The sequence below is a fragment of the Protopterus annectens genome, chromosome 6.part0 (assembly GCF_019279795.1).
Source record: "Protopterus annectens isolate FY-2018-M chromosome 6.part0, PAN1.0, whole genome shotgun sequence".
Taxonomy (NCBI): Eukaryota; Metazoa; Chordata; order Ceratodontiformes; family Protopteridae; genus Protopterus; species Protopterus annectens.
This window is the reverse complement of record NC_056737.1, coordinates 1241937970-1241958658: the sequence shown is the minus strand read 5'-3', so window position 1 is coordinate 1241958658 and position 20689 is coordinate 1241937970.

Here is a 20689-nt window from a genome sequence, read left to right as displayed (position 1 = left end):
TGATTTTTCATTTGAATTCAAGTTAAACCATTTGTCATTGCATTGAGCATTAAGTAATTGTTTGAAATCTTACCCGCATACCCTTAGAAAAGCTGAAATAGTGCTGTGTAGAGGAGGAATACAAAGACTTTTCTTTTTTAATACTAAACCATCCAATCTAATACATTTTAACCGAAGTACTTGAAAAACTAACAGGAGAAGTAATACAGGAATTAACAGAGGATTGTGTAGATTCACAGTCATTCTCTTCATCTTTAAGCAACACTTGCAAGTTTAACTTTCGTGCATACAGACTCAAGTCAAGTAACAAATCAAAGAATTAACATGTGTCGATGTACTTGGTGCAATTCAACAAATCACAGTCATGCAATTTTGGTAAATTTTGATAGCAGCAACACAATACAAAGTGACACACATTAATAAAATTAAGAAAAGAAGCTAAGCTTGTATGAATCTAGCTCATGATGAACATTTCAGTATAAGTATCTTTGGAAAATAAACTACAAAGGGAATTAAAGGTTCATAGTTTTGCATAATCAATTGTTATTAACCTTCAAAAAACTAATGTTACAGCGTGGTGTTAATATTTTCTACATATATTTTTGAAGGATGTTAAAGACTATTTTCCCTAGTAAAAATGGGACGCTTATACGATAATCTTATACTATATATATATATATATATATATATATATATATATATATATATATATATATATATTGATCTAGGACTATTTACTAAATGCCCAATAAACTGGGCAAAAAACGAAGAAATGAAATTAAAAAAAAAAAAAAAACAAAGAACTCACATTTACGCAGGGGGGGGCTGCTCCCACCACACCCTCTTACTTTTATATTCTGACACCAAGATCCCAAAATAGTGGAAAAAGGGAATATTCCCTTATCCCCACTGTGCTATGATGTCAGCAACATCCATTTCCCCACATTTTTATGTTTTTTTAGTACACTTTCACAAAAGTGTGCTCGGCCATTTCACTTTCTGTGAAACAGTCGCACACACACACACATACACAAGGACACACACACAGACACACACACACACACACACACACACACACACACACACACACACACACACACACACACACACACACACACACAGAAGCTGAATAGAACAAATCAATCAACTGTCTATTTTGTATATTTCAATTAGTAAAATTTCCAAAACATTCTACATTTCATTTAAATGGAGTAATAAAGTGTTCTCATAAAATAAGCTTAATAAAACCAAAACCAAAATATTATCACAAATAGCAGGTTACTCCATGTGACTGGATTATTGACATTATAGTGAGACATTAAACCAAGGTCTCATATGCTTGAGTTGCGTGTAGCCCAGGTGGATCTTTCATTTAAGATAACATAAAAAAAAAATTATTTGCATATTTATAAAATGTTCATATTTATATAATATACATTTCTACTTTTTACTATTTATCTTTCCTGTAACATCCTGTTATATTTCCATAATTGACCCCCATTCCTTCTACCACCACGATAATCTAATTTTTTGCAATATGTCTTCCAAAATTCATTGCCCATTAAACAAAATGTCATTCAGTATTTCATTCCGAATAACCTATATCATAGAAAATAAATTTTTATCTCTCCTTCTCACATATCTGTTTTTTTTCTTGTTCGTATAATATCCATACATAATCATATTATCTATATTGCTTATGTCATTAATATTGTCAAAAAATGTCTTCACACAACTTTTTCCAAAGTTTCACTGCTCCTTTACTTTAAGAAATGATCTGTCGTCTCTTTCTGTCTACAAAATAAACACACTCTATCACTTTTCTTTTTAAATGGCATATTTGCATTTACTGGTAACTTATTTATTACCAGTCAACATCAGAAATCCTGACAGTCTATTATCTTGGTACACGACTTTGCCTAAATTTAATGGCTTTAATCACTTCTTCTGGTAAATCTTCCCATGGATTTAAATAATAATATAATTTAATCTCATTATTATACAACATTCTTCTATCTTTCTCTGTATCATCGATAGTTTACTTTTCATCTTAATTTTTTCTTGATAATTTTTAATTTCTTCATTTACATAGAATTCTTCTCTTATTCTTATTCTCATAATCTCCAAGAACTTTTTGTACTTATATTTAAATTTTTCACTATTAATTTCTGATTCTTTTCCTGTATCCACTTTAACGATCTATATAAGTTTAAAGAACTAGAATAAACAACTGGATTTAGTAACCCCAATCCCCCTTCATCTTGACTCATCTACAACATACCTTATATGAAAGAAAACACCAAATGCACAATTTTCTTTTCATATTTTTTTCTGGGATCATAAAAACATTTAACATATATGGTACTTTCACTGAATAAACCCTTTTCCTGAATGCTAATCCATACATTCTCCACAGAAGACATTTTTATTACATTTCTTTTATCAAATCCTCCCATTGCATCATAGGTTCATAGGGAGGTACTAGGCTATTCACCCTATGGCCTATATAAGCCTAGCCAAGAAGGTACTCTGGCTTTCGCCACCCAAAAAAATTATTTTCCTGTGCCACTGTCGAGCAGAGCCACAGAAGTGATCCCCAGGGTGAATTTCCTATTTCCCATCCAATCATCAAGATTTTTCTTGAAGAGTGCTAATGAGGAGCTTTGTTTGATATAGATAGGTAATTTGTTTCAGAATATGGGAAGTCTCTGGGAAAGAAATATATCCCTCCAGCATGTTCTGTTTATTGTGGTGACAAGGTTTAGGTCCTCAAAGAGTGTAGCTTGGAGGGATTGGGATTTCTTTAAGTGGAGAATTTCCAACAGCTCTGGGTTTGACATATTTTTGTATGTTAGGCAGAGATCACTTCTGAGTAGGCGATATGTGACAGAGTAAAGCTGGAGAATTCTGAGACGGTCTGCATAGGGCATCTGCTTGAGGCCAGTAATCCTCTTTATGAGGTATGTCTGTGGTCTTTCCAGTTGTTGTAGATGTCTTGTGAGGTACATAGCAAAAGGGGCATCGTACTCTATAATGGGTCTAATGAGTGATGAGTAGAGGGGAGCAATAACCTCTTTTTTCCTGGATGAGAAACCTTTTGTGATGAGGTGTGCCACGTAGAAGGATTTCCTGACTACTGTTGCGATGTGATTATCAAAGGAGAGGCTACTGTCCACCTGCGTCCCAAGGTCTCTTATCACACTTTCGGTCTGTCCACCTGTGTCCCAAGGTCTCTTATCACACTTACGGTTTTAAGTTTACTACCGCATATGTGGTAGTTCATGGGAACAGAGTTTTTATCAAAGGGGATGACAATGCACTTTTTGGCATTGAGTTTGAGGCCATGGCTTTGACACCAGGCATCTGTCACCGTGAAGCCCTTTTGTAGGATATCCACATTGTTAGGAGTTTTGATTATTGCTCCTAGTTTGCAGTCATCTGTAAACTTCATTAGCCAATGAACTTCTGTGTTAGCCTGTACTTCAGAGAAGTAGATACCAAACAGGAGAGGACCCAGGACTGAACCCTGTGGTACTGCACTTGTCACTGGTCTGAAGTCGGATTTGGAGTCTGCTATTTCCACAGTGTGGGTTCTTCAGTCAGCCAGTTGACAACCCATCTTGTGACATAGGGATTTATATCTAGCTTAGTGAGTTTATCTATAATTCCAGAGTGGGGGATGGTGTCAAAAGCCTTGGCAAGATGTAGATAGGCTGTGTGAACCACCTTGCCCTCATATACGGCTTTGGTGACTGCTTCAAAGAAGTCTATCAGGTTTAGGAGACATGATCTGCTTTTTACAAACCCAAACTGGGTGGGGTCAAGAGTTTGGAGATTACCAATGTCTTTGTTTATAAGTTCCATGATGATTCATTCCATGGCCTTGCAGATCAGGCTCATCAAGCTAATGGGGTGGCAGTTCCCAGGGTTCGTGGTGGCTCCCCCTTTGTGGAGTGGGATAACCGTCACTGTGCGCCATTCAGTGGGCACAAAGCCTGAAGTGAGGCTATGCTTGAACATGGTACTTAGGTGGGGTGCCAGTTCGCTCTGTAGTTCATGTAGAACACAGCCTGGGATGTTGTCAGGTCCCATGGATGCTGTGTTCTTGGTGTTGGAGAATGTGGTTTTTACCTGTGCAGCCGTGATTATAGGAGCTTTGCATTCTTCTGGTATAGAGATGCTCACTTTAGGAGGTGAGAGGGGGATAAAGTTAGCACTGAACCTATCTGCCAGGATGTTGGCAATATCAGTTGGTTCTGTATATTTAGTGCCATTGTGATGTAACTCAGAGCAGATCTGAGTGTTGCCATTGAGATTCTTGACATAGCTATAGAATGCTCTGTGGTTGTCTTTAGAATCAGTGGCAATTTTGTTTTTGTAATTAGCTTTGGAGGATTTTATGAGGGATCTCAGCTTCTTACTGAGGCTGACCAGGGATTTCCTCTAATCATGGGATTTTACTCTTTTTTGCAACCGTTTCTTTCTTCTATTGTAGAGTTTGTTTATGGCAGAGGACCACCAGATTGGCTTCATTTTTTTGGAGGATAGCATCTTAGTTCTGTTAGGGATAGCATGATCCGTGCACTCGTGTAAGTGCTTACAAAGTTAAACATCCCATCCTTACCAATATTACATCTTGTATTTCCACTGTTTTTTACACACCACAGCCACTCCAGAACAACTTTCACTTCGTAAGTCGGATTTTATGTTTTCACACCACAATATTTCTTTTTGTAATCTTTCTTCATTTTGCCAGGAATCTTATATCATGTAACAGAATAACATCCACATCACATTTAGCACACCATTCTGATATCCCTGTCCTTCTTACAGTGTTAATAATATTGTTCACATTGAATGAAAGTACTCTAAAATTGTTGCTTTTCCTATTTTTCAAGTTAATGGGAAATATTTTTAAATTTTTATTTTTATTCTTTCTGCAATTGGAAATTTTCCTGGGTTTTTTGGACACATAATCCTTGATTCTCAGAATCAGATTTTTGCATTGGTTCATAGGTAAGTTTTAGGCTAGGTGCCACTCTGTGCAATTTTAAGACTAGCCAATTTCCTTCAAAGGCGAGAATCAAACCCTGTACCTTTTGTGTCTCAGGTAAACTGTTTAATTACTGTGTCACACTTCCCTAAAATGTATAGACTTCTTGCATTGGCCAGTATGATAGCAAGAAGACAAAAAAGTAGCTGATCCAGGTTTGAATCAGGTCAAAACAAGATGTCAAGTTCAAAAACATACAAAATAGTCTGTATCTGAATGCAGATATGATTTTATTGTATTTCAGGATCAAACAGTTCACCTTAAAGTTTTCTTCATGCTGCCTGATCACACTGGATAAAATATTAAAAAAATATGTTTAATTTTTACATACATACTAGAAAACATATCCTATTTCAGAAGTTCAGTATGTACCGTTAATCCCTGATCTGATAAGGTATTCCGTATAATCCATAAAGATCTTAATATTTTGCATCCTGTACTAAATATACAATTTATGTAGGTGCAAACAATTCTGTTTTTGGCTGAGGTTCATCATGTGCAATCGTTAGACCTTTTAATTACACCAGTGAGCATTTCTCTTTATAGTCACTTCAAGAAAATATAAAAAATATAAAAACACTACCCTGCATTTGTTCTGTGGCTAAACACTAGTTATTTCCCATCAGTCAGTAAGCAGGGCCACATTAGCCTAAACACTAGTTGTTTGCTATCAGTCCGGGGGTAGAGTCACATTAATGCATTGTTACTTACGTATCTCAATCAAATGGTCATCTAAAGACTTAAAAAAACTGATAATATTAAGTTATGCACTGTGTTTGTAGGATTCATTAAAAAGTAACTCAGTAACTGCAATCCTTCATTTGAGCTCGCATGTAACTATTGGCTGATGACTATTTACAAATGTTACATAGGCATTGCAAGGACCCGCGGTAGTGGTGCTGTGGTAGCGTTGTCGCCTCGCAGCAAGATGTTGTCCCATTCAATTCTCAGCTAGAGCGTCTTCTGTGTGGAGGCATGCGTGAATGAGTGTGCCTTCGTTCAAGGTTGTGCACCAGGGCTGGTAACTCGGCATGTAAAAATCCACTACCAAACATTAGTGGACTGGAGTTCCGCTGTGGTGACCCCTAACTGGGATAAGCTGAAAGACACAACATAAGCATTGCAAGGAAAGATCAACACTCAAAAGACTTTTAACTGAATGATAAGTTTACAAAAGCAGGGTCTTAGCTTGATGGGACAGACTTAATAACAAACAGCATTTATGTCACCCTGTCCTCTTACAGGTCAATGAGTAGCATCCACCTCTAAATTCTATGCTCTAAAGCCCTACTAAGAGAGTGAGGTGCATCTGATCATCATACTCCTGGGAAAATGGTATTTATCTTTAAGGTGATGGTGTGTTGAAACAGGACTTCAGCAGTCACTAGTTTTGGGGGTCTCAGTATGTAGTAACACAAACTAAAGAGACTGACACAAAGATTTATTACATCCATTTGCTAAGAATAAAACATTCTCAACCTTCTGCTGTTTCGTTAGAATCAAACTTTTTTTGCAGAGTAAAGATCATCATGTAAGAGAGTTTTTAAATAATTTTCAGTAGTCTGGAGCATATGTAATGAAATATGGCAATCTTGGCAACTGACTTCATTATGTGTTTTTAAAAAAAATATTTACATATAAAAATATGTGTAAATTAAATAAGTTGAATGTCATTAACATGTTTCAGTTATATTTGCAGAAGTGATACATGTAATGGTTAAACATGAGGAACAATAGTGATGTAACACCAAAGTATGTGTTTTTCAGAGTCCCATGAACACAGAGCAGGAGCTGAACTAAACAATGGTTTGCTAACCAAGTAACAATAGCCTGGAAGCCACTAAATGATTATATTTGGAAAACGCTGAGATACATTTCACATACAATACACGTGAAAAGTATGTGATCAATGGCTTTTCTTTTAGCAAGCCCAGCTATCTGGCAGCACAATATCAGTCATAATTAGGAAACACAATAAGCCAGTACCAAAGTATTGCTACAAATATGTGAATGCCTTTTGAACTCCTTATCGAGCATCTAAGAAGGGAATGAATTTGCTGTTTAAATGGTTAAATAAAGATTCAAATGATGCAAATTTATTTGAGAGTCGAGTCCTATCCTTCATGGGCACTGATACACAGCTTAAAATCACAACAGTATCCATATGGTACTTACAGAAATGAACACAATATATCCTTCCACACTACATTCTAAATATGACTGCATTTTGATAAATAAAACTGATATTAACATACTTTCATAAACAGTCATATGTAAATTTAGACTTCAGTTATAGTAGACAAAAGTCTATGCATGCCACCTACCCCCAAAAAAGATAGTGTCCTGTTCACTACTGACCTCTGCCAACTACACTAATTTATCCCTCTACTCCTTGTTCCAGCCTCCACACTCTCTCCTTGTCCCTCTCTTCCCAGCTCTTATTAACATCCCACTGCAACTTTAGGCCACCTATATATGTAACTGCTTTACTTCACAAGCTTCCCTGTACTTATTTTCCTATCTCTTGACTAGCTCCCTTAACCTTCCCCACTGCAAACTTTCAGAATGCTATCATGCTTATTAACAGCCATTATACTTACCTTTCTGGACTTCAATGATTGTTTTTCTTGCACAGTGAAGAGTTGTGGCCAGGCTCGCTCCTTTCACCCTCACTACATTTGGGTTAACTCCACTCCCCTACTCTACCCTCATTCCCACCCACCCCTGAATCAATTTCCTTTATAGATAACCAGAGTTACCCCATTCTATAATCTCTTAACCATTAGCATTAACAAATCAGACTCCACGCCTCCTCTATCTATACACTCTATCTCATACCTCCTACTCACATTGTCTAATTACACCCCCCAACCACATTATACTTTCTTTCATCTTCTCCCTATCCCTTACACACAAACCTTCCCTTCTTACTCTTTACCCATCACCATGCTTATCCTTCACCTTTTGGCCTTTCTAGTTCTCATCCTATTGTACCTCACTTCTTATCACACTCAACTTAATATTCATCCCACCCCCCCCAACATCACCATACTTAGCAGGCCCCTTTATCCACTTCTTCTCTCCCATATCACCCACCATCTTCTCCTGTACTGAGGACACTCCCCCCAAAATCACACTCCTTCCAAAAATCATTCCACATCATAAAAACAAACTGAAATTCCTCATTCTTCACCCCAATTCATCACTCCTTCTCTATTTCAGTAACACCCTTCAACTCTCTGGAGACATTCACCCTAACTCAGCCCCCACAACATGTCCCCTACTCCTACCAACTCTACTCAAACACCCCAGCAAATACCAACCCCAACCTTCCCTTTACTCCATCACCATCCACAGAACACTCAATAAGACAACTGAATTTCACTCTTGGATATCTCAACACTCCCCTAATATAATGTCTGTCTCTGAAACTTTGCTAACATCACATAACACAGACAATAAATTTCTCTCCCCTAGCTACAACATCATGCACCTCAAAAGGACAGATAAAAAAGGTGGAGGTGTTGCCATTATGTACTCTGACCTCCTTACCTTATCTCCCCTAACTAACCCTCCCCCATCTTTTAACTCAGCAGAACTTATCACTGCTAATTGTAAGCTCAATAACCACAAAACCATAACTATAGCTGCCATCTATATTCCACCCAGAGACAACATACCCCTACTAGAACAGATCCTTCACTGGGTGGCTGACACTATTCCTAATGAAAATATCATACTAGGTAATGTTAATATTAACTGTCTTGCCCTCAGCTCTGACTCTTCTTCCACCAGCATACACCTATGTGGCTATACTTACCTAATCTCCTCTTCCACATTTCTTCATAAACCCACAAACTCCAGCTCCATCCTGGACTGGATTCTTGTCTCCCATCCTAACCTCTATCACAACCCCGAATCCCTGCCAGACACTATCAATAATCACTCTCCAATACATGTCCTAAGATTCTCCCATACGTTAACCAACTTCAACCCTGAGACTTTCAATAACTATCTGTCCATTATTGGCTGTTCCTTCCTCTCTGACCTCTCTCTTAATGATGCAGTTGGCCAATTCAGCTCCACCTTCTTAAACATTCTCAACTCCCTATCCCCTCCCAGCACTATTAAAGTCAAATCACGCTGCTCACCCTGGTTCACCAAGATAACCCAGTCTCTCATCCAAAACAGGGATTCTGCATGGAAACCCTGGAAAAAAAACAAATCTCTTGTACACTACCAAAAATATAGGGAGCTCTGTAACCTGGCCAAAAAACACATAAGCATTGATAAAATAAACTTCTACCACACACCCCTAACCACACAATCTAGAAATCCCAACAAATTTCTGGCATATAGCAACCAAATTCTCCACGCTGGAAACCCCTCTACACCTAACCCCCGCCCTAATAACTCACACAAGAAACTGCTTCTATCTTCAATACTTACCTTACCAATACTCTATGCAAACTTATGCCTACTTTCAACCCTACCAATCTGTCTCCACCAGCAAACACCCACAGCAAAACTCCCAATTCTCACTAAGTCCCATCCCCACTAGCTACATTAAAAAGCTTCTTTACAGACTTAAACCATTCTCCCCATCAGCTGACAACCTACCTTCACTTTTCCAAAAGAGCATTGCCAACTGTATTGCATGCCCAGTATCCTTCTCCATTAATTGCTCAATCCGTGAATCTACCGTCCCAACTCTTTGGAAGAAATTCCACACCATACCCATCCACAAAGGTGGGAACTCTGTAGAACTTTCTAATTACTGCCCAATTGACGTAATCTCTCCACTATCAAAAATTCTCAAGCACTGTGTCCATAAAGAAATCATGTTATCTCATGGTAGAAAACCTCATCACCCGTACCCAGCATGGCTTTCACCCCCACCACAGCACCACTACTGCTCTCACCTCCTTTACAAACTCCATCTCCCTAGCCAGAGACAATAATAAATTAGTGTCCTGCATCTTCTTAGACCTCTCCAAAACCTTTGATACTGTCTCCCACTCCATCCTCCTTTCTAAACTAACTCAGCTAAACCTCTCCCCTACAACTATTTCCTGGTTTACCAGCTGCCTCACTAACGGAGAGCAATCAGTCAAATGGTTCTCAGCCCTATCTCCCTTTCTCCCCATAAAAAATGGGTGTCACACAAGGCTCCATTCTAGGCCCCCTTCTTTTTAACATATTTGCTAACCATCTCCACAAATCCTGTCTGCAGTCATCCCTCATTCAGTATGCAGATGACTTCACCATCATCACTATTGCTGACAACCCCTCTGATCTACTTTCACTTAATCAAACCTCCTCTAACCTCACTGAAGCTTGGCTAACTGACCACCATCTCATCTTTAACCCTAAAAAGCCAAACCTCCTTCTATTTCTACCCAAATCTCTCTGCCATCATAAATTCTTCTTTACCACCTCTTCCCTAAATAACACCATTATCTCAACTGAACCTCATATAAAGTTACTTGACATAATCATTGACAATCAATTTAAATTCAATCTCCATGTATAGAACTGTATAAAGAAAATCCACCAAAAGCTTGGCTTACGTTATAGAAACCAAAGGTTCCTTACCCCTAACTCCAGAATCTCACTTGCCCATACTTACCTCCTTCCTAAACCTCCTGTACTGCTCTCAAGTCCTTAATAGCTCACAGTCCTCTCTTCTATCTGAATTCCAAACCACATATAGCAAAATAGCCAGATTTGCAATTAACATGGCACCTAAATCTCATCACTGTCTTGCTCTCCAAAATCTTAGCTGGTTAGAATTTCCTAACTAGCTCATATATTCTCAGCTTCTCATAACCCATACCATCCTAAATAAGCCATCCTCCTGCCAGAGCATATCCTCTCTTGTCTCTCTCTGTAACCCACCATACCCATCAGAAGCTGAGATGAATGCCTCTTACAGACTTATAAACCAAAAAAATCCCTTGGACAAAGCCTATATAGCTATGTTCCTGCTCTCTCATGGAATAAGCTTCCCATAGCCCTTAGAAATATCAGCGATGCACAAGAATTTAAGGCAGTTCTCAGACAATACATACAAAGCACTAGGAGATGTCAGTGTAACCATCTTATCTAAAATACTGCCCATTCCTCTTCCCTACCCCTCCCTCTTTCCCCCCCTTATTTTTATCCCCACCCTGTCATTCCTGTCTATTACCTCCTTTCCCACAAACATGCAAACTATTCTAACTACTCTAACTTCCTGTGTATTGAAACAACATTCTACTACTCCCCTTCTCACCCCCCAAATTCAGCCCCAATAGTCTTATACTAATCTTCCCTTTCCCTCCATGACATTTTTCTTTTATTTCCCTTCGTATTTACACTCGATAAACTAACTTCTAAGTCCCTCCTGCTTGACCACCAATAACAAGTTCCTCTTTATCTTTGCTACCTGGCTCTGATCAAATGCTCCTCAATACCCACTTCTAACGTGAAATCCCATTTTCAATTATATCTCTTCTTATAATACAAATGGCCACCAAATAACCTCTGTTATTCTGCACTTTGAACATCTTGCCTGCACAATTTGTCCTTGGAAGCCTTTTTCTTGTATAATTTGTTTTGTCAATCTGTATATATTGACTCTTTTACTGCAAATGTTAGACTTGTATTATTTGTTCTCTGAATCTAATGTTTGTATTATTTTTGTATAATTTCTACTCTGGAACTTTTCGCCCTGGGCATCCGCTAAAAATGGCAGAAGCTCAGATGGACTAACCTGATCAATAAATGTCAAATAAATAAATAAAATGAATTAGCAAAGATAAAATGTCACAGTTTCATAATAATGCTCTGAAATTCACAATACACAATACAATTTATTTTAATTATTAAACCTCCTCAGAAGTATATATTACTATTTCACTGTATTTATTTATTCATTCATTGACAATTGATAACAGGAAAATACAACTGGTTAGAAGCCCATTTTCAGCAGTGGCCCAGGAAGAAAAGCTCCAAAGTATTGCAGAACATTTTAAGAATAATGATTTTACAGTCTTTAAAAATAATACAAAAAGAAATACAGTTTAAATAATTATACCAAATTAGACATAATATGAAATAGTACAAGTTTTATGATTTAATAGAGAAATTGTAGCCAAATTATATAGAAATTAAATGCAAGTTAGTATAATACAAACAGGAATTGCAATACGAAGTTAGAGAAAAGTAGCCTTGTGGTATATTTAGAGAGAAAGCCAGAGGAGAGAAATTGTTAGAAGTAAGGAAGTGAGTGAAGGGAGTGTAAGGAGATGAAAGGTATGAAAAGGTATTTCTCCACATTTAGGGATATAGTTCTCATGATACACAAACAGAAGGGATACCATTTTGAATAAGACAGTTCAGAGTGCTGCATTTCAGGATGCTGTCTAAGTATGGGAATCTAATAGTCACCTGGTCAACATTGCTCCACTAAAGAAATGATCTTTATTACATGAGGCTTAAGGTACCATCTAGGATCTTCGGCCACAAAGCAATTATTATTACAATGGCATTCATATTTGAAGGAGAAATACTATTATTCATAAAAGAGTAGGACATTTTACAAAGCAGCATCATTCCACACCCAGTGCATGCATGCTAGAGTCAAAGTGAACAAAGGATTTATAGGTTCATAGGTTCATAGGTTCATACTAGGCTATCTGCCCTGGGGCATTTATAAGCCTAGCCCGATTGTGTTTGGCTTACGCCACCCCTTGATTTGAGTATACTGTGCCCTTTTTAAAGTTTAGTTTACTGTGCCTCTGTCTAATAGTGACACGGAAGTAATCCCCGGGACAAACCTATGATCCCCCATCCACTCATCAAGATTCTTCTTGAAGAGAGTCAGTGAGGTGCTCTGCCTAACATGAACTGGAATTCTATTCCAGAGCGAAGGGAGCCTCTGGGTTATGAATCTGTCCCTCCAGCATGTTCTATTTATTTCTGTGCTGAGGTTCAAGTCCCTCGAGCGCGTGGCTCTAAGGGATTTAGATTTACTGAGGTGGAGCATGTCCATTAATATTGGGTTGACATAGCTTTATATGTCAGGCATAGATCGCCTCGAAGTAGGTGGTATGCAACTGAGTAGAGCTGGAGTTTTTTTAACCGAGCAGCATATGGCATCTGTTTGAATCCCTTGATCCTCCTGGTGGGGTACTTTTGGGGTCTTTCTAATTGCTGCAGGTGTCGGGTAAGGTACATCCCAAAGGGGGCATTGTATTCTATGATGGGCCTGATGAGGGATGAATAAAGGGGCACGATTACCTCTCTTGATCTAGATGTGAATCCTTTCATGATGAGGTGGGCTATGTAGAAGGTCTTTCTAACCACTTTGGCAATGTGGTTGTCAAAGAAGAGATTGCTATCAACTTGGGTCCCCAGATCCCTAATTACTTTCTCTGTACTTAATGGGTTACTACCTATGTGGTAATTTGTGGGCACATTGTTTTTGCCAAAGGGTATGACTATACACTTTTTGACATTTAGCTTTAGACCATGGCTCTGGCACCAGTTATCCGTCTCTGTGAGACCTTTTTGAAGGATGTTTGTGTCAGCTGGAGAGTCGATTATGGAGCCCAGTTTGCAGTCATCTGTGAACTTGGTGAGCCATAGTCCTCCCATGTTGGCCTGTACCTCAGAAAAGTAAATACCGAACAAGAGAGGTCCCAGGACAGAACCTTGTGGGATGCCACTTGTGACCGGTTTCGAGTCTGATATGGCTCCAGCAACTCTGACTCTGTGGGTTCTGTCTTTGAGCCAGTTTGCGACCCATCTTGTGACATAGGGGTTTATATTTAGGCTGGATAGCTTATCTATGATGCCCGAGTGGGGTATTGTGTCAAATGCCTTTGCGAGGTGCAGATAGGCTGTGTGGACTACCTTCCCTTCATCTATGGCCTTGGTGACTGTTTTGAAGAAGTCAACCAGGTTCAAAAGGCAGGATCTGCCCTTGACGAAGCCAAATTGTGTAGGATCTAGTGTCTGTAGGTCCCCAATGTCTTTGTTTATGAGTTCCATGATGATCCTCTCCATAGCCTTGCATACTGCCACTATAAAGTGGTGTAAATAAAATGTAGCGCTGTACTTCTGCTGTGTATTACTCACTTTATCACTGTACTTCTGCTGTGTATTACTCACTTTATTATCAGAGGCAGACTAAGTCTCACCAGTTGTATATAAAAAAGAAGAAAATGTAATATTCTGCTGCAGTGCTATGTTATGGTATTCTAGCCTTCAAATGACCGGTCCTGGCCAAACTGAAAGGAAGAATGTTCCATACCATTTATACACATGATTTTCTGATTACAGTGTTGTCAACTTTACCATAGGAGATCTTAATCAATATGGAATTTAAAAGTAGTAAATAGGTCCATGACATGAAGAGGGTGACAACAGCAGAAATGCTGAGGGCAGCATTTCAACCCAATCAGTGAAGCAAAATGCACAGTTTACTCCCTATCAAGACAAGGAAACAACATAGGAGACAACTATATACAAGACGATCTACAGACATCAGAAGCTCTGTAGCATATACAGCTCTTAAAAAACTCCATAAAAATAAATGAAAAGTTCACTGATTTTTTTTTCTCAGCTGCAAACTGTATAACAGGTTCAAATTCAATGAATACTGACTTCTTAAAAGCTGAAGGAAGTAAAGAAAACAGGTGCAGCTTCTATGTTAACTTGTTTGGCTATGTATGTTCCTTGGTGTACTACCACTTTGGGTACAGCCATGTCTGGGTGCTGCCCCTTTGCCTCGCTGATTGCTTGAACTATGACCTGGCCATGGTTAATGTCTATTTTCACCAGCTAAAACTTAAAAAAATACATCAGTATTAATCCCTTCTTCTGATCTCTCTTCCTGCAGGCACTTTCTTTCCTGATTTTCCTCTCCATATTTTTCTTCTTCTGCAGTTTCTTCTTCACCTAGTTCACCCTCTCCTCCAGCTTCTTCTTTTCTTTCCTCATGTATTTTTCCTTCCTTTCCATTATTTACGCTCTGTTCTTGACAATCCATCCAAAAAATGTCCCTTTTTATACAAGCTGCATTCAGGCACACACCTTCTTGCTGTATGACCTATTCCCCCAGACTGGTTACAGTGTATCTTGTCACGAGAAAAGTCCCCACAAAAGAAACATTATTTAGGCTGTCCAAGCTATCTCAATGTCCTTCTATGACCAACCACAAAAAAATAAAAACACTTGTCAAGTGTTTCAACATATTCTTTTTCACATTTCAAAACAGCTATCAACCTGCACCCTCCATTCCTGAAGTTTCTCTCATCTCTAACTTTTACAATATTATCAAGAGTTTCCCCCATACCATGTATGTTTTTTTAACATTGCCTTCTTCCAGTTCATCTGTTTCAAACTGTAAAGTAACATTTTTAACATTTAAGTTACTACCAGAAAACAAATAATTCTTCCATGGATAACTGTCCATCTTTTTGTTACACAGTTCCGGGAATGTCATCATTAGTCCATCAACTTCAAATGCTAAGTCACAACAATTCTTTGTCCCAATATGCATGAGATATTGAATTCCTTGAGTTATAACACCCAGATCATTTATCAAATTGTCCCATACATAATAGTTGTCTATTTTTTCTTCTTATTCTTATGATTGGCCTTCTCTTCTTTTTAAAAAATAACAGTTTTACTTACAGTTTGCTCCTGTTCTTTTCTGACTGCTGTCACTACTGCATATGTTTTAGTTACTGCACAAAACCACACACCTTCTCAGTTTGTTGCTACTTCCCCCGTTTTTCTGTCACTGCTGACAAAGTTTTAACTGCTGCATTCTCTGCTGCCACATAAACTGGTTCTAATTCCACATTACCATCCACACCACTTCCAAAAGGTTAGTTGCCACCTCACCCCATGAAACAGCAGAACTGTCATCCAGATAATCCTGCTCATTTACTTTTATCAGAACAGCATCTGTAAACTCTCACAATTCCAATTCTGTTATCTGCACCAGTTCAACAAACTCACTTATTTTCTTCTGCATGGATACAGCTAAACACTGCACATTTGTAACATTCACCATACAGAAATCTTTGTTGACATTCTGAAGCTACATATCTGATAAATTTTTCTCCACATTCTCACATACCACTTCCATACTATTCTTAGGTTTTCTCTCCTCCTCCATGCTGTGCTTCTGTTGGATCTGTTCCTTGCTGATGTAGGAGCCTTCCTGCACTATCTAGCAGCTCCAAAGAGTAGGGGAAGTTCTCAGATGTCTTGTCCAAAATTCCCCAAGTAGTATAAATACCACCAAAGGTGTCCCCTGAATAAAGGCTGTTAGCCTAATGGGACTAACCTGGTTAACAAAGGATAAATAAGTGCAATTCACGCATCCAAAATAAAAGCTTCAATAAAGGAATAAGTGAAACCTGGAAAACATAATTAATAGACTTGGTATGATACTTAGAATTGCTACAGGTTAGAAAAAGGGCATAATTACTTGAGAAAACTGATTAATCTTCAAATATAACCTACACCTGAACAAAATATATTGAGTCTATTTTAGCATTTCTTTGCAAGAAACAGCTTGATGTGTAAATTAAGCAGCCTAGAACTAGCATAAATGGTGATTATTGCTTATCACACTTTCTAATCTAAAAGTAAATGGGTCATAATCAAGTGAAACACAAATACTACAAAGCCTCATTTGCTAAAATACAGTATTTTAACTACCTATACAGATAATTTTAATTCTATAACTTCAGCTGATGCAACATTAATTTAATAAATATATTGGAATATTTGCCACCAGAGATCCTATGGAATAGATTGTGTGTGTGTGTGTGTGTGTGTGTGTGTGTGTGTGTGTGTGTGTGTGTGTGTGTGTGTGTGTGTGTGTGCATGTGCACGTGTGTGCACATATGTGTGTGTGTGTGTGTGTGTGTGTGTGTGTGTGTGTGTGTGTGTGTGTGTGTGTGCATTTTACATAATTTACATAAGTTTATCAAAAGTCTTAGCCTTCTGTGCTAAACTACTGCACTGTGTGATGTGTGGCATCATGAGACATTTCATTTTTAATAATGTTCATTTGTTAAGTGTATTAGGCTCAAGTGCTGTTAATAGAGGCATAGTAATAGTATGACACAGCAGTCAGATAACAACAGAATTAACCTCAGGACTACATGACATAGCTCATTAGCAGCCTATAGCTTTAACCCACTGTGGTAAACTGGCAATGCAACACTGTAAACTCTTGCTACCACTCATTCAACAGCATCTATTAATGCTACTGTATATCCTTTTTGGCCATGCAGCTATAATACTGCCTGTTTCTAGTTAAGGGAAGTAAAGTTAAAGCTGTAGCATACTGTATCTTATTAAACTACCTTAACATAGTGTAACATTATTGCAATATTACTTTCGGCAAGGAGGTTTGTGTCACAAACATTACTGTAGATCAATATGTGTGTATATACCTTTAAGAAGCTATCCAAGAACTTGCACAAGTGTATAAATACTGAGCATGTGCAAGTCTGACTGCCATTTTGTAGTTAGCCGTTGAGATGTGAACATGTATGTATGTAAGGTCTGTCTGTTAACTAGTTTGTTCATATTTAAAGATGCTGCTATCCATCCTGATGAGTTTCTATGTATTAACGCATCTAAATGAAACCCCAAGCCTTCTTATTATTTGTATTAGAGATGAACAAGTGATATGTTGTCAAAGTGGCATATCTAAAGGACTTGGTGTCAGAAGCGGCATGTCTAAAAGGACATGGAGTCAGAAACAGCTTGGCTGAAACGATTTAAGGCATTCATCCAAATGCTGGTAGAATATACAGGAGAGGATCATCCTAAAAATGTGTAAACTTCGCGAAACAGGTCAGAAACGAATTTCAGGTATTAAAACTTGCTCAGCACTCTTTTCTTTCACATAATATGAAATGAGGCATACAGAGCACTCAAAATAACATTTGCATGAACTGATATGTATGATATTGATAAAATATTTGAATTAATACAGAAAATGTTTGAAATAAAGCCTGAATTGCATAAAACGAATAAAATAAGGAGAAATGACAGCATTTTCATAAAGCATGTACTTTTTTCATATTAAGCAAACATACAGTATCTGAGTTATCAAAAGTGCATAAAGTGTTCACATGTTTGTGCAGTGTTACAGTAAAGCTATTTTACAAAGTACAGCCACTACAGAGCATATTTCGCAAAGTAAAGTATTTCAAAGAGTTTATGGTGCATTTGATTGTTGTTACTAGCTCACAGAACAGTTTGTTCATGCATAATTACAAAGGCCATGTTTTCAGTGTGTTTGTGTATACTTTGTGGGTATGGCAGACAGATTTCAAAAACCCAGTGTACTTGTGTTTGATATTAATATTGCTGAGAATTGGAGAGTCTTTGAGCAAGAGTACAATATTTTCATACAGGCTGCATTTTCTGATAAAGATGACCTTACAAAGGCATTCATTCTACTTAATTGAGCTGGGTCAGAGGCCATTGAAAGGGAACATTCATCTGTGTATGGACCTGCTATTTATGCTGGAGAGGGGAAAAATGTCATATTGGTGTACAGGCTGAGTCAAGTGAGGACCCAGAGTGCTTAAAACATAAATTTAGAAAAATGTGTAAACCCAAGACAAATGTTACAATGGAAAGACACTTATTTTATACAAGGGATCAAAAGCCTGGTGAAACTTTTGCAGCATATGTAACTGACCTGAGAAATAAAGCTAAAATGTGCAGATTTGGTGATTTAAGGGATGAGCTGATAAAGGACAGACTTGTGTGTGATATAACAGATGATGCTGTGAGAAGGATTTTGCCTCATAACCGTGATTTAACTTTGAACAAGGCCATTGAGATTTATCAGATATATGATACTTACAGATGAGAGCAGCTCTAGAAGGCACAGTGATAAAGCTCATGTTGATAGTATGCAGCATGTGGTTAAGAGAAACAGGCCCAAGCATATAGCAGCTGTATCCCCTGCAGCACCTACTGATAAACCCCAGAACTTTCTAGCACATTCCAGAAGCTGCATAGTCTCAATGAAGCATAAGAGTGAGTCAGTAAATTCAAAGCATGGGCCCCAACCTAGGTTCATGACCAACTGTCATAATGACCTTTTCTCCCCTCAGACTCAGCTGCCCACTACAAAAAAATCTAGTTTTGTTCATTCCTAGTAGCATCTCTGTCTCCACTTCCCTCTTGAACCTTACTTTCTCTCTATGCTATAGCTTCTCCTGAAGTGGCCTAATTTCCATCTCATGTTCTACACCACTTGCCTAACTTTTTCTCTTCACACTTCTACTGACTGTAATCATCTACACTAATTCCTTCTACTACCGCCTAACTCTTCTCATCAACCTTCGCCACCTGAATTTCCACTGGATCTTTGTAACTCTGCAATACTAATTTTTATTATATTCTCATTTATTTATTTATTTATTTATTTGCAGTTGGTTTACCAGGATAGTCCATTGGGCCAAAAGAACCCATTTTCAATGGAGTCCTGGGGAGAAAAGCTCCAATACAGACAAAATTAGGTGCATACAAAATTACAAAAATTACAAAAGATTGTACAGAGTAAAACATAAAACATTTAAGCTCACAATTCAAAAGCATTCAAATCAATACAGTGTGATGAGGATAAATGAGAGGTAAGAAAATAGAAAGAGTAATGTGATATACATCTAGAGGAGTTATTCAAGCAGACATCAAATAACCTTACAGAGTAGATATACTGATGGAAGATAAGGTCTGTTAGGTAGAGATCATTTAAATCATTTTGTGTCTTAGAACCTGTCATTTCAGACTCTATGCCTTGGTGCCAGAGCCATGGGCTCAAGCTTAATGCCAAGAAATGTATAGTCATCCCCTTTGGAAAAAAACATGCACCCATGAACTACCACATAGGTGGCAGGACACTAAACATCGAAAGTGTGATGAGAGACTTAGGGACACAAGTGGACAGTGGTCTCACTTTCGATAACCACATCGCCACAACAGTCAGGAAATCCTTCTACATGGCACACCTCATCACTAAGGGCTTTTCATCCAGAAAAAAGGAGGTCATTGTCCCACTGTACTCATCCCTCATTAGACCCATTATATAGTACAATGCTCCATTTGGTATGTACCTCACAAGACATCTGCAACAGCTGGAAAGGCCACAGAAATACCTCACTAAAAGAATCACAGGCCTAAAGCAGATGCCATATGCTGACCATCTAAAAAAACTCCAGCTATACTCTGTGGCATATCATCTACTCAGAGGCGATCTCTGCTTAACATACAAGGCCATGTCAAACCCTGAGCTGTTGGACTTGCTCCACTTAAAGAAATCCCAGTCCCTCAGAGCCACATGCTCCAGGGATCTAAACCTTATCATCACATTGAACAAAACATGCTGGAGGGATAGGTTCCTGATCCAGAGACTCCCCATACTCTGGAATAGACTGCCCATGCATGTCAAACAGAACACCTCATTGGTCCTCTTCAAAAGGAACCTTGATAATTGGATGGGAGATAGGAAATTCACCCCGGGGATCATGTCAGTCACCCTGCTAGACAGGGGCCCAGAGAAGTAAATATTGTGGGAAAAAAATTCCAGGGAATTGTTATGGC